Here is a 14,488-nt window from a genome sequence, read left to right as displayed (position 1 = left end):
ATTTAAGAAATAAGTGTAAAAAAAAATAAAAAAAATTGTCAAATAAAAAATGAAATTTATTTTAACCTTGAACCGAAATTGACGACTAAAGATAATTATTGCAATTTAATTTCATTAATTAAGACAGAGATAGTTGGACGTCCAGAGCCCACACACGGCCAGGTTCACTGTGTGTTGGTTTATTACATTATTACAACTTATCAAATAAAACAAATGAAGATTTCTGTTGTTTTACAAATACATTAGAATTGAGGTTTTTAAAGTGAAGCTAAAATTGCATCAACATTTGACACTCTACGTAGATTATTACCATCGATACGTTTCTTAATGTGATCACGTCTGTGAATCCCACCCACCTCCAGATATTGAAATGAAATATATCAAGATAAACCTGAGCTACTTTGTTAAATGTATGTTTGAAAGAAATAGATGTTTCTGGGAAATCATTACAACCCAGATTTCTGATAGCTCAGATCAGTGGATGTCTTCAAACTTGGACACTCTTCATGTTACTGTGAACATTGACATTGTTCGAATTCGTTAATATTTATACACTATTGGCACCCAACGCCAATATACAATTGTAATACAGTGAACATTTTCAAACAGAATGTTCAGATTATTGTGAACGGTTAAAGTTGTCTGAGTCGATGTCTAGAAGACAGCATCTCTCAGAAGACTTTATAGAATGTCTGTTGCCCCGTGAGACATGCGGCCTGTAACTCACTAACTGGGATAGTAGGAAACATATTTATTCATCCTGCAGACTCAAAAGAGTTGCTACTCAAAAGTTGTACAAGTGTAAGGCTCTCTGTTAATTTTGTTTATTGAGAGAAATATTCTCTTTCTTCTTTTCTAAAAAACAAAACAACACATTAGAGTGAAAACGTAACATTGCGCAATCTACTTGGACCAACCATCCGTGACTGGAGGTAAACCCATAGTTGTAATTTTCTTACAGACCACAACCGCATTCAGAAAGTCTTGTCTAGATATTTAATATCTCAATGATCAGATCACTCCCTTTTTAAAGTTTCTTCTTTTTGATATGCGCAGATATATCTATGAGAATATAGAAACAGAGGCATCGCTGGTATCTATTGTTACAATAGTATTGTACAAGATGAATAGAATCCGATGGTTGTAATGGGGCAGGACTAACATATCCCTGCGCCTCTTTGATGATGACCTAAAGAATACGTATGGCTAGCGTTATCAAGACTGGTCAAACAATCTTGCTTTTAATAAATAACAATCATGCGTTGGAACATCTTTATATTCAATTAATAAATATTGTATATACATCGATTTCAATGCATTTTCCTCTCCCTTTCTGATAGTAAAACATCACAGACCTATATAAATATATGAGGCAGATGTAGAAACTGCCGACCCCTGGGGCTATTACACAGCTGGTCATGGTGAAGACCTATATTGATAGTTATCGAACTTTTACTGTTAGTATCCACTACACATACACACACACACACACACACACGAAATACGACACTGTGTATTTCACTATAAAGAACTAAATAGTGGACCACCTTTTTTTTTTCTTCCTTCAGTTTCACGAAGAAGTTGGATGCCACTAAAGTACCAGAGACTATCTACAGTTATACATGCAGTCATTTGTAATATTTGAGAGTTCGATTTGTGCAACTGATTGGAAAATTATCGTAAGTAATAGAGGGTTGAGTAATTATTGACAAAGTATGCTGCATTATTTCAGTAAACTGGGTTGCGTTTTTAAAGGTGGTTTTGCCTAGTATTCCTAAAGTGCCTTGTGTCATTGTAAGTAAAGAGGGTTGTACAATCATAAGGAGGTTGACCTTTTATAAGTTAATTGAGTTGCGTTATTAAATGTAAAGTGTTATATAATTTTCAGGCGGTATTTATTTACGAAAAATAAAGTGGGTTACGCTAAAATTATTTTCAATGGTGAAAATTGTACATCTCTTTGTTCGGTGGTCACCAGCTTGTTATAGAAACACTATAACGAGCTATCTGTTATAGATAACCAGTAGGACGATATAAAACCCCACACAAATATTAGGTGCCCATTATATAAGTTATAGGAGCAAGGATGTCTGAAAATCCCAACTAACCAAGTCCAGCCTTAATCGGGACTCAAACTAGAGACCTTGAGTTCAGCATTTAAGTGATTTAGTACTATACCATCTAATCGCTTCGTTGCGCTGTTGAATAAAAACCTCAAGTAGATATATATTAAATATCGAGTGTATATAGTAACAGTATAAGTAGCTTACCATGACATGTGTATCTCAATATTGAGGCTCAGTCGATGAAATAAACTCACAGAATCAAAGAAATCAATATCCAAACTACTTGTACCAAGTGATATCCAGTGTCATCCACTAATATAATCCTGTTATCCAGCACTTCCCGCTATATCCACACGCTAAAACACCTGCAGTACTGATGTGTGGGTTTGACCCTAGCCACAAGTACCCACACAAGAAACGTCCTCTAGTCCACACCGCCAAACACAAGCAACAAGGGAAGCGACTGCCGACTGACCCCTGTCTAGTTATCTCTCCTTTTCTCTCTCCGATACAAAAAATACACCGTATCGATCGTAGCGCGCGCGACAACGGTGGAGATGGCGTTGTTTTTTCTTTTCCATCGCCCCCCTCCCCCATGCGAGAAAATGAGGCAGTTCACTAACTATTTAGCTCCGCCCATATGTCGATGCGACGACCAATCATGGAAGCGTATCACGAGAGAGGGGTAACAGGTTCATCCTTGAAACTTGTTAAAAAAAAAAACTTGTTAAGAGATATTTTTTTTTGTCGTCTGCTACTGAGAAATCGGTGTGGTAGGTTTGGTTGGGGATGGGGGGAAACTTAAAAGTTGAAATGTTCAAAGTTGAAAGCGTGAGGCAAAGACTCAAGTGTGAAAGTTGTTCTTGCGGGTGGCTGAGAGAGTCTAGAGGGGAGAGAAGCGTGCAGTCCAAACAAGGGGAGGGAATTCTAGCATTTTTCAACTACAAATACAGTGTCTTTGGAGTTTGTCCAAATAGAATAAGTACAAATAAATTTTCCTTTAAAACCTCCTGATAGATCATGTGAAGCTCATCTTTTTTTTTTAAGGCCAAATGTTAACAAGGATGTCATGTGGCCAGTACAACGACTAACTAACCACTTTTACGTATCACAACTAATGTTGGGAGTTCCGAAATTCAAAGTCAAAACATCATGTATTGCATATACTAGGACAAATTAACACATTTTTCTTTCCTAGCGTCATTAGAGAATGGAACGTGTTGCCTGAATCAGCCAGGAAAAGCAAAGACTTAGCAGAGTTGAAGTCTCTGATTAGAATACACGTATGACTTAGTTATCTTCTCTTTTGGAATAAAAAATAATGTCTTTCATTTATAAGAAAAATAAGACGACCTTGACATTGTTTAGTTTGTCTATTTATCTCAAACTTCCTCTTCTTATTTTCTCACCTTTTTATTTTAGGTGTCATTACATCGCCCCCACATTTCAACATATCGCCCTCTCTTCTTTGACCAAGTGACTGTAATTAATTGCTTAAGAATGTAAACTGAATACAAAAAAATCCATTTTTCAACTAATTAGAGAATACTGTGTTAAATTGTACCACACAAATCTCCGATATAAGCTGCTGAAGCCAACACCAGTAACATGTTAAATCTAACAAATACTTTTTCTAAAAATCTCCATTACATTGAGTGGAATTCGAGTTTTAACATTTAGAATTTAGTACATTTTGCGTATAAATTGCAATAAATTAGATAGGACTAATAGATTAACTAATTTGATATCTTTTATTCATTCATGTATTGTCATCACAGTGAATAATGGTACAAAGTTTCTAATTGATTGGAAAATGCAAAGTTGGAGAAATAAGGTTTAAAGATTTTAACGAGACAGACAGACAGACGGAATGAGTTTATAAAAGCGAAGTGACAAACAAGTTTCCATGAAGTCAGTGACAGTGCCAATCAATCCATAGTGTAAACAGTGACAGAGTAGCCAGACGGGACACCGGGAAATGTAGCGGAAGTCCTCAGCCAACACATCCTCATACGACTGCGGATCAAATCGAGGCTACCGAATTAATGAGTTATTTCAATATGCATTGAAACAAAGAACATATATTTGGACTTAAGGCTAAGCCCAAACTCTAGGTCCAGTGGATACCTTAGGTCTCGTGAATCATTTCAACCGTTTTTACTTCCATTTACAATACGTTTAAAAGCATACATACAAGTCGCAGATTTGCACACAGTAAGTCAAGTCCTTAAATAGCAAGTTTTTGTGTGTTTGTTTGGTGTATCCGCTGTAAAGAACAGGGAAATATTGATAAGAGAAGTATTTTAATAAGCTATATGACAATGTTAGCGCACAACGTCATTGCTACGTCACTGACCATCATTTCTTCCTCACATAGTGCCAAAACTAAAAAAAAAATGGCGTCTCTTCCATTTTTTTCCGGGGAAGGGGGAGGGATCAGAGGTCATGGCATGGAGTGGAGAAATAGAACTGTGGAAAAATATTCTCTCCATCTTTAGCTGACAACGGAACTGGAGTCATGAAGCCATCACCTCCTCTGGTTTCTTCCAAAAATGTATCACTCCACATGCCAGATGTCCAAGACAATGTCAGACATTTGGTTGTATGTCAACACTGTGCCACGTTGTATTGACGGTACGTGCCTAGAGCTGCAATGGCACTCCAACACTCCCTCCTCCCCCGTGTCCCAATCTTAGAAGAAGATTGTATTTTCGTCGCGGAGTTTATCAGTTGAATTTGATGTCTACACCTGGACACAGACAAATGAAGGGATTAACAGAACTTAACACTACAGGAATCTGTCCAATGTTTGTCTAGAGTCAAAAACAAAGACAAAGTCAATGAACAACAGAATAACAAAAAATCCATTTTGAAAAACCAAAGCTTATCTAGGGGGGAAGAACTCCGCACTTACAATAATGTACAACCTATTTAACTTATTCGATATCAAACTCAATAATAAATTGACTAATTGGCTAATTGTTAAATTGATTCACGTTTTGTTAGGTACAATACATAATTGTTTACAATTTCAACTTGCTCCAAGAATGGGAGTGGTAGAGATAATGCGAACGTTTATATAAGTGGTCCATACCCTACATATTTAGGCATAGATGTGAATACTGAAGGATTATATTCCCTTGTCATTATTAAACAAAATAATTAAATACCATTAGTTAATCACTTAATTTACTTAAAAAACAAAGATTCATGTCTTGTCTATGCCGATGAATATTTGTGCAATGTTTCAAATTGATCCGAGAATGGGCATCGGAGAAACAGCGTGTACAAACCTTTCACCAAACAGACAGACAGATTGAGTTGATATAAGCTTTGTAATAAGATAAGTATAAACGCCTTGCAGGTAGTCGTGAATGATAGACTTGACCTACAACATGCAAACAAATGTAAAGAGTTCTGGGTATGTTTTCTTACGAGGAATCTTTGACTTGGAAAGGTTTCTACATCTATAGACCAAGTATTTTGTTTTCTTTCTGATGGGGTACTGAGGTATTCTCTATATAGCCATAATAACAGTGGCGGGTGGTGATCCTCAGAACAGGTAATGGTTAGAGAGGTGGAGGCAGGAGAGTATATAGGAGAGTATATAGGAGAGTATATAGGAGAGTATATAGGAGAGTATATAGGAGAGTATATAGGAGAGTATATAGGAGAGTATATAGGAGAGTTTATAGGATTAAAGAGTAATGAAAATCAGTTTATAAAACATCCTCACATAAAGTCTCTAGATCATTGGTAGGCAACCTTTTTGACTTGATGGGCAACACAATTTTAAAAACATCGTGGTGGGCAGCATAAAATTTGGGTACAAAATTAGAAAAAAATGACACGTCTTAAGCTCCATTGTCATTCTATGGTTCGATTATTTAGTACATAAGTACGACACACGATTTATACCTTTGACGTTTTAAATAACTAGTTATAGTACGTACAGCAAATGTCTCTTCAAATTAGTGTTTTAAAAAACTTGTTTTCGAATTCTTCATGAAGTAAAATTACAGTTATTATAATGCTCTTGTTGTTTTTAAACAAATCTTTTGACAAATAGATAAGAAAAATATTTTCCAAGTGAGTTAGTAATGTCAGCTGTCGATCAAATGTTACAAGTCTCTCTCTCACTTGTTGATACACACGTCCATCAGTGAGCGAAGAACGCAGCTTATATATTCAATATTGAAAATGTTCACATTAGGTGATGGTAATGGAACAATCATTTACAATGGCGTTGGATTGTGACATTAGCTAAGATAAGCTTCATTGCATGAAGTCTTATGTACGAGAGGACAATTCGTATGACAGTATTTGTCTATCCTCAAAGAAATTATTCGATGGTAACTTAACCTAGCGAAACTCCCTGGTACTAGGTTCGCAGCACTCCAAATGAGTTACTCTCTTCTAATTTACATAACAATTTATTACTTCTGGTTTTAGTTTATAAACATCCATCAAGATTTAGACCTCTGGGAGTAGCTTCATGCAGTTTCATAATCATTTCACCAACGTACACGTGATGCCACACAAGAACGTAGAGGTCAACAAACAAAGTGTATTTTTGAATTATTTTTTTTTTTCTACATTTTTTTCAAGGGAAAGTTTTGAGTCTACTTTCAAAAGGAAAAGTCCCAAGAAATATTAAGTAACAGAAAATCGTTTTCCCAGCCTTACGATAGACTGAACCTGTCGATAGATTTAACAATTAAATTTTTGTTAAACCAAGGGGAAATACTCCACATTTACAACCATATATCTCAATAGTAAACAAAAAAAGTTCCCCTTTTAGACCTTGTGATCTATGGGGCTTATAATGTAAAGATCATCTGCGTTTGTGGCCCACGGTTAACGAGAGTATCATGTGGCTAGCACAGCCAACCGCCTTTACTTTTCCCAATGGCAGGTACTCACTTGAGCTGGGTGGACTGAGTGGCACCCTAAGATTCCCGAAAGTAAAAATATTAGTCTAAATGAGGATTCAAACCCGGGACCCTTAGCTTTACCACTCAGCCACTACGCCTCTATATATATCTCAATACTGTATGATTTATTTACACTTTTGATATAGAAAGACAGACAGACAGACAGACAGACAGTGAGTTTTCATAAACTTGGTGATAATAAATTAAAAGCGTTCCCTGGACTTTGCGTTGACAATGTAAATAGTTTTCCGTTTCACTTCCAGATCGGTAGATCACCGGCTAATTGATTGGGGTGGTGAGCAAATAGACATTTGTTTTTGAAATGATATTTACAGAAATTGAGTGGGCGTTACAGGAAATGTCAGGTCGTTGAAAATAAAAAGAAACTTGACACCAAAAAGTGGCAAGAAAACACGGGGAGATAATCATCTGTAAGCATTAACACTGAAAAAAGTCTTGCTCCTTGACAATGTACTGATGGCACGCGACCAAGTGTGTCAAATAGGTGGACAATAGGTGGACATTAGCCCACTGTCTGAAAAGTAAAAGTTTTACTGGGCTGGGAGTATCAGTTCAGTGGCCAAGTTTCCTCGAGGCTGTTTGCTTGTAATTATCTCCCCCTATTGTGCCCCCTACCACTTCTTGTCGACTACGTCACAATAGACTGTGTGTTCTCCGAACGAGGCGGTGACACCCGGAAACAAACGACATTTACACCTTCGTGAACAATCGTCGCTCGGCTGTTCTTGGCTGAGTGGAGAGGGAAGGCAGGCCACACTCGTATCTCACGACAATGACTTCGTTTTTTTTTCTCTTTTCCTTAGACATTGATTACGTCTGGATAAAATGTTTATTTCTTCGGTAAGGGGGAGCAATCTCCTAGTCTCTTCCTTCAAGCTAAGTGAAACTCTTCTCATTTGAAGAAAGTTTTCACATTTAACTATTTATATCAATGGCTTTGACAAATCGCCTTAGTTTAACACAGTACACGCGCTTGGTCTGGTTAATTGTGTTATTATGTTGAATATTGCCTCTGTCCGCAAAAGGTCGAGAAAAAAATGATCGGAAGGTGGGGGATGTTTGTAACTGGACGTTTGGGGAACAGAACGTCAGATGTGTTGAGATGAACAAGTTTGTGTTTGGAGGTCCATGACAAAGATTCAATATTTATGTTTAGTAAATACATACCTACTATAGACTTATAATGTTCAAATTAGAGGTAGGCCTACACGTTTCAGTCTGTGAGATAGACTTGAATGTCACTAATGATTGTAAGATGGATTGGGAGCTCGACTGTAAGAGACAGAGAGAGAATTGTAAATGTGACTGTAAGAATGATTGAAGATTGATTTAAAAAGTGTTTGAAGTGTGACTTTTTAAGAATAGTTGAAGAAGTGACTTTAAGAATGATTGTAAAAATGATTGTGATATTGACTGTAAGAATGATTTTAAGTGTGATTGCAAGAATGAAGTGATTGCGCGAGCTATTGCAAGAGTGATGGTAAGAATTAATAAATGATTGTGATTATAAGTTTGGTTGTAAGAATGACTGCAATTATTTTTTGTTTATTATGTATAGGTCAAGTGACCTACCATAACATCCCTGAACTTTGACGTTTATGGAGACGACGACCAATAAAAAGCCTCCATAAAACGAAAGTAATAGCCATATGGTCTTCGACATATTTAGCTTGTAATGAACTATTGAACTTCACTAATAAGGACTACTTTATAATCTGTCCCACCTGCATGTTGTCTTTAGCTTTCTTGCTCAATCCAAGCAGGACAATGGAAAGTTGTGCGACACGAAGGCTAAACTGTAAGAGTAACACTGAAGACTTGTCCAGGTGTGTGGAAGTGTTGGACTATCGCCACTGTGTTTGCTCACTTAAAGGCCTACATCGTATGCAAATTGTATTGACACGAGGTATTAAAATCAGGGACGTATGGGTTGAAAAAAAAAATCCTATCGTAAATGTACAAAACGTCTTAAGAAAGAAAAAGGAACAGAGTGTGTGTGTGTGTGTTTGTGTTATGTTGTGTGAGTGGGCATGTGTCTCTCTGTGTGTGTATATGTAAGTTATCAATGGATAAAAGCCTCTTTGAAAATCTCATTCAGAACAAAACATCCTACACTTGGTGTTAGTCCTACAGATTTACTGCTATTAAACAAACTATAGAAAGAAAAAGTTTTTTTTTTTAAATCAGTGTAAATTTGTTTGTTGCTTACTTTTGATCCTCTAAGATCTAGAACATGGAACGTAAGACTTAACCATGGATGACTTAACACACGCTCTGATCCTACTCAGAACAACTTTTTGGTTGCTTTCATTTAGAGATAGAACTCTAGAACCCAGAGCATGAAAAATATATTTCTAATTTGTGACTTAAATCTATAAATGTAAAGTTTTATAACTTATTTTCTTAGCCAGCGTGTAGTTCGTGTAATTTCTTGTCTACGACATTGATTAAATCCATGTTCTTGGGAAAGATTTAGTTTGAGTTAAGGTACATTTATATGCTATTACTATAATAGGCTTACTACCCAATATACCTAGAAAGTTTTCGCTAGGCCTATTTAGCGCACTGACTAACCATAGAGTTGGGCAGAGAAGAATGTGAATGTTAATTAGAAGCATTCTTATTGCATGAACGTTTTCTCGGAGGTTCTCGCGAATCTATTTGAGTCCAAACATTGATGTCAAGTGTAGGGGGGACGGGCAACACTGACATTCACCACCCGTATACTAAAATGACATCTCTCAATTATACGTAGCAATCATATGACAAAACAGAGACCAGGTGCAGACAGCGCAGACGCATGGACCTCAAACAAATACACAACAATATTATTCAGACTTAGGGCAGAAAGAATTTTAGGACAGTGAAGAAAGAAAAGACAGACCCTGACGATAGACACAAGTGATGACCAGACAGACAGACAAATAAATAACAGAAATATAGTAGACATACAGACGATAGACAGACGGATAGAAAGACAGATAGAACACAGACAAACGATAGACAGACAGTTAGATAGACAGACAGATAGAAAAGATACAGACGATAGACAGACAGTTAGATAGACAGACAGATAGAAGACATACAGACGATGGACAGATAGAAGACATACAGACGATGGACAGACAGACAGACATACAGAAGACATACAGACGATGGACAGACAGACAGACAGAAGACATACAGACGATGGACAGACAGACAGACAGAAGACATACAGACGATGGACAGACAGACAGACAGAAGACATACAGACGATGGACAGACAGACAGACAGAAGATATACAGACGATGGACAGACAGACAGACAGAAGACACACAGACGATAAACAAATAGACAGATAGAAGACATAAAGACGATGGACAGACAGTCAGATAGAAAACATACAGACGATAAACTGACAGACAGTTAGACAGACAGATAGAAGACATACAGACGATGATTAGACAAACAGATAGAAGACATACAGACGATGATTAGACAGACAGATAGAAGACATACAGACGATGATTAGACAGACAGATAGAAGACATACAGACGATTATTAGACAAACAGATAGAAGACATACAGACGATGGACAGACAGACAGATAGAAAACATACATACGATAAACGGACAGACAGATAGACAGACAGATAGAAGGCATACAGACAATAGACAGACAGACAGACAGACAGATAAAAGACATACAGACGATTGACAGACAGACAGATAGAAGACATACAGATGATGGACAGATAGACAGACAGATAGAAAACATACAGACGATGGACGACAGACAGATAGAAAGTCAGATAGACGGATAGAAGACATACAGACGAAGGACTGACAGACAGATAGTAAGACAGACCGAACACTAGGCTCACAATCACTAGGTCCCTAATACTGAACAATTCTAGCACGCACTCCAAGACACGAGAATACGCAACGGACGTAAGTATCTTCTCTTTTGAAAGACCGTATGTGAATCGTAAGATTTAGAAGACAGAAGACAAACATACTAGACAGACGACCGACAGAAAGACAGTAATCAGAAAGAAGATGAAAAGCTTGATAATGGACAGACCATAGACTTCTATATTATATTTAGACTGGAAACCGAAAACAAATTCTTATCCCGATTGATAGATTCACAGACCTATAGATTTTTATGGATAAACTAAAGAATATCAAGGTCGCTTAATTGAACTTCACTGTCTCCCAGTGAATAAAACACAAATCTACAACCGGAAGTGCTCAGAAAATGTGATTGTGCGGTGCTGAAAAGTGCAAAACAAATTGTCATTTAACTTTGAAATAATGTAATGAACACTCCCTTTATTCTCTACACCGGAGACACCAAAATGTTGGCTATTTATAGATTTTCCTCTATGTATGAACATCTCCAATGTTAACAATGCAAGAACTTGTCACTTGTCACAACTGAAAAGAGCAATTATAATTTGTATTCGCCTTTTTGCATATTCATTTTTTTTTTTATAGTTTTTTTTTTTTAATATCAGATTCCGCTAATGGACTGCTTGCCAAAGGGCGAACCCACATGGACTGCCTTAGCCTGCCTATGTGTGTATTGTTGTCTTGTTATTATTATTATTATTATTGCAAAGCGCTAATTTTACTACTATGTTTTAAATTCGTTTTCATTGGGTTTTTTTTTTAAGAAATCCAATTTTGTTTTACCACAATGTCAGTAATTTTTATCTAAATTTTATTATTTCTCAATACTTGTATTGATTATTATAAGATTTAATTTTAAGTTTAAGACTAAATTTAAACAAATTAATAAAACTTATTACTTTTCAAAGTTTAATGCCTGTGTGTAGAAATAAAAATTAACCTTGATCAAGACTCCGTTAATGTTGTTTTTTAACACTATAACTTTGGTGTAAATCAAACATCAACATAAATTAACTTACACACACGTTGAGCCATAACCAAAAAACTATTCATGCGTATCGAAATAGTCTGGAGAAAACAAAAAACGAAATAGGATTAGAAGAAACCACCCTGAAGGCTCTAGAAAGTTCTTTTCTGCCCTGATTCCTTAGAAAAACATCCTACAAAATAGAGTGACCTATTCAGGCAGGGTAAAAATGTCACTCCTGGTCATCGGTCTTCCCTCCCTTGCCTTGAAGCTCTCTCAGATGGAGCGAGAAAGTTTAATTTATTCTTGTGTTTGACTTCCGGCTCCACCTTGGTGGAAAAGAAATTAATGAGTTCCACTCAGTATTTGATCGCGGGGATACAGTTAGTGCGGAATAGTGGGTAGAAATAGTGACTGCGTGACGGGATTTAAACCAGTAGGAAGAACTGCCACCAGAATCACCGTCTCCAACTCCACCCCCCCCCTCCATAAAACCTCGTCCTCGAAAAAAAAAAACAACAGCAAATAAACAACAAAGTCTGCCACATAACTGTATACATTAAAAAAAGTTGGGACGTCAGAACGTGAGTGTGTGTGTGTGTGTGTGTGCTACAATGACGCATGACAAATGATTGTAATTGGAGAGTACCACCTAGATTTTAATTTAAACATCAACGACCTGTTACCTATCTCCTATCTGATGACTATATCGATCTAGATCTCAATGAAAACAAAGTAACCCCCCCCCCCCCCCCCGAGCTGTTGAAAGAAGAAAATGCCAAATACCGAAAACCAAAAGAGATATTGACATCATTAATACAAGAAAAAAACAAAGAATAAGACAATTCATCTGTATCTTGACGAGTTATTGGAAATTATCACAATTAGAGAAAATTAAAAAAAACAACAACATTTCTCTAAGAGTTTGAAACAAAACAAACAATACGGTTCACTGAAATGGGAAGTCCCTCAGATCATTAATGGCGTCCATCACATGCAGTGGCGTATTAAGGAACCCGGGGGCCCGAGTTCAAGAATATGATTGTGGGCCCCCCTTCCGTAAAACAAAAACAAAACTAGCCATCAAGTATGCATCAGTGCATTATTTTTTTTTTTTTGCGGTATTATTTTCTAGAAGTAATGGAGTCTTTACATTCAATGCACTTCGTAGACACTTACTTAGACTTAGGTCCGCCCGCGACGTTCCAAGAAGAAATCGGTCTCATGCAGAATTCGGTTTGAAGCAGAAATCGGTCTTAAGCAGAATCGGTCTCAAGCAGAAATCGGTCTTAAGTAGAAATCGGTCTCATGCAGAAATCGTTCTCAAATAGAAATCGGTCTCAATCAGAAATCGGTCTCAATGGCAATCATAGCGTTTACATTCATTTGTTAGCGCTATTAGTTTTGTGCGAAATGTCTGTCCGTCTGACCGTCTGTCCGTCGGTCCGTCCATCCCGTTTAGATCTCGTAAACTAGAAAATATATTGAAAATCCGACATCACAATATTTTAGACCATTCAAAGTTCTGATGCAACGGCTACTTTTTTTTTCTGAAAGCGAAAAATCTAATTTTTAAAATCAGTTATGCAAGCAGTTTTTTAAAGAGAAAAAGCTAATTAGTATGCATTATAAGTTAGACCTAATTTAAAACAAATAGTAATCTTATAAACTTCATTTTCATGAACATTTTTTTATAATGCGGAAATTTAAAAAAAAAAATTTTTTTGAGGATTCGAATAAGAGATTGAGCCTTTTCAAAACAATTGGATCAATTATAAGACATCAGTTAGGCCAAGGGAGGCGCGGTGGCTGAGCGGTAAAGCGCTTGGCTTCCCAACTGGGGGTCCGGGTTCAAATCCTGGTGAAGACTGGGATTTTCAACTTTGGAATCTTTGGGCGCCTCTGAGTCCACTCAGCTCTAATGGGTACCTGACATTAGTTGGGGAAAAGTATAGGCGGTTGGTCGTTGTGCTGGCTACATGACACCCTTCTAATCGTAGGCCACAAAAACAGATGAACTTTACATCATCTGTCCTATAGACCACAAGGTCTAAAAGGGGAACTAGTTAGGCCAGGCTCACATCTAACTTTACATTCACTTTCACCTATCCTTTGATCTGCTGGACCGTTGGGGCACTACACAAGATCTGTTAACCTTCTTTCTCCATTCTTATCTCTCATTTGTCTTTGATATAATTTCATTTGCATGTTCTTTCTGAAAATATTGAAGCCTGCCTGGATGGACCTTTTCGGGGGCCGATTTTGAGTTTGTGTTTCCACACAAACTGTCTTTTGTAACCTTGTTATATCTTTTTTGTGTGTGCTCTATCTCTGTTAGAACTATAACACGGATTGATACAGTTCAACTCTTAGTCAATAACTTTTGTTTTCGATTTTTAAAAGTATTTTTGTGGGCCCCCTATTCGTCATTAGCCGGGGTTCATTGAGCCCTACCATGGATGTTACGCAACTGGTCACATGCAACAGTCTCGTTATTGGCGAGGGTTTGAATCCTACTGCTGTTTAAACATGTGTACGCATTTGTTTTTAAAACCAAAAGAGATGGATTGGATAGACAGACAGGCAGACTATGGAAGTTCA

The 14,488-nt window shown here is 37.0% G+C and overlaps 1 protein-coding gene across 1 annotated transcript in view; it reads right to left on the bottom strand.

The window, feature by feature from the left end:
* The window catches only part of LOC106059212 (putative protocadherin beta-18), a 72,609-nt gene extending 70,016 nt beyond the window's left edge, over positions 1 to 2,593 (bottom strand). Inside the window, exon 1 of the mRNA XM_056036295.1 lies at positions 2,271 to 2,593. The gene's annotated coding sequence lies outside the window, so the exon portion shown is untranslated. The remainder of the gene's footprint in view (positions 1 to 2,270) is intronic.
* Positions 2,594 to 14,488: the final 11,895 nt, after the last annotated feature.

The sequence above is a fragment of the Biomphalaria glabrata genome, chromosome 7 (assembly GCF_947242115.1).
Source record: "Biomphalaria glabrata chromosome 7, xgBioGlab47.1, whole genome shotgun sequence".
Lineage (NCBI taxonomy): Eukaryota > Metazoa > Mollusca > Gastropoda > Planorbidae > Biomphalaria > Biomphalaria glabrata.
Note: the sequence above shows the minus strand (reverse complement) of the source record. Positions and strands in the feature narration are given on the sequence as shown.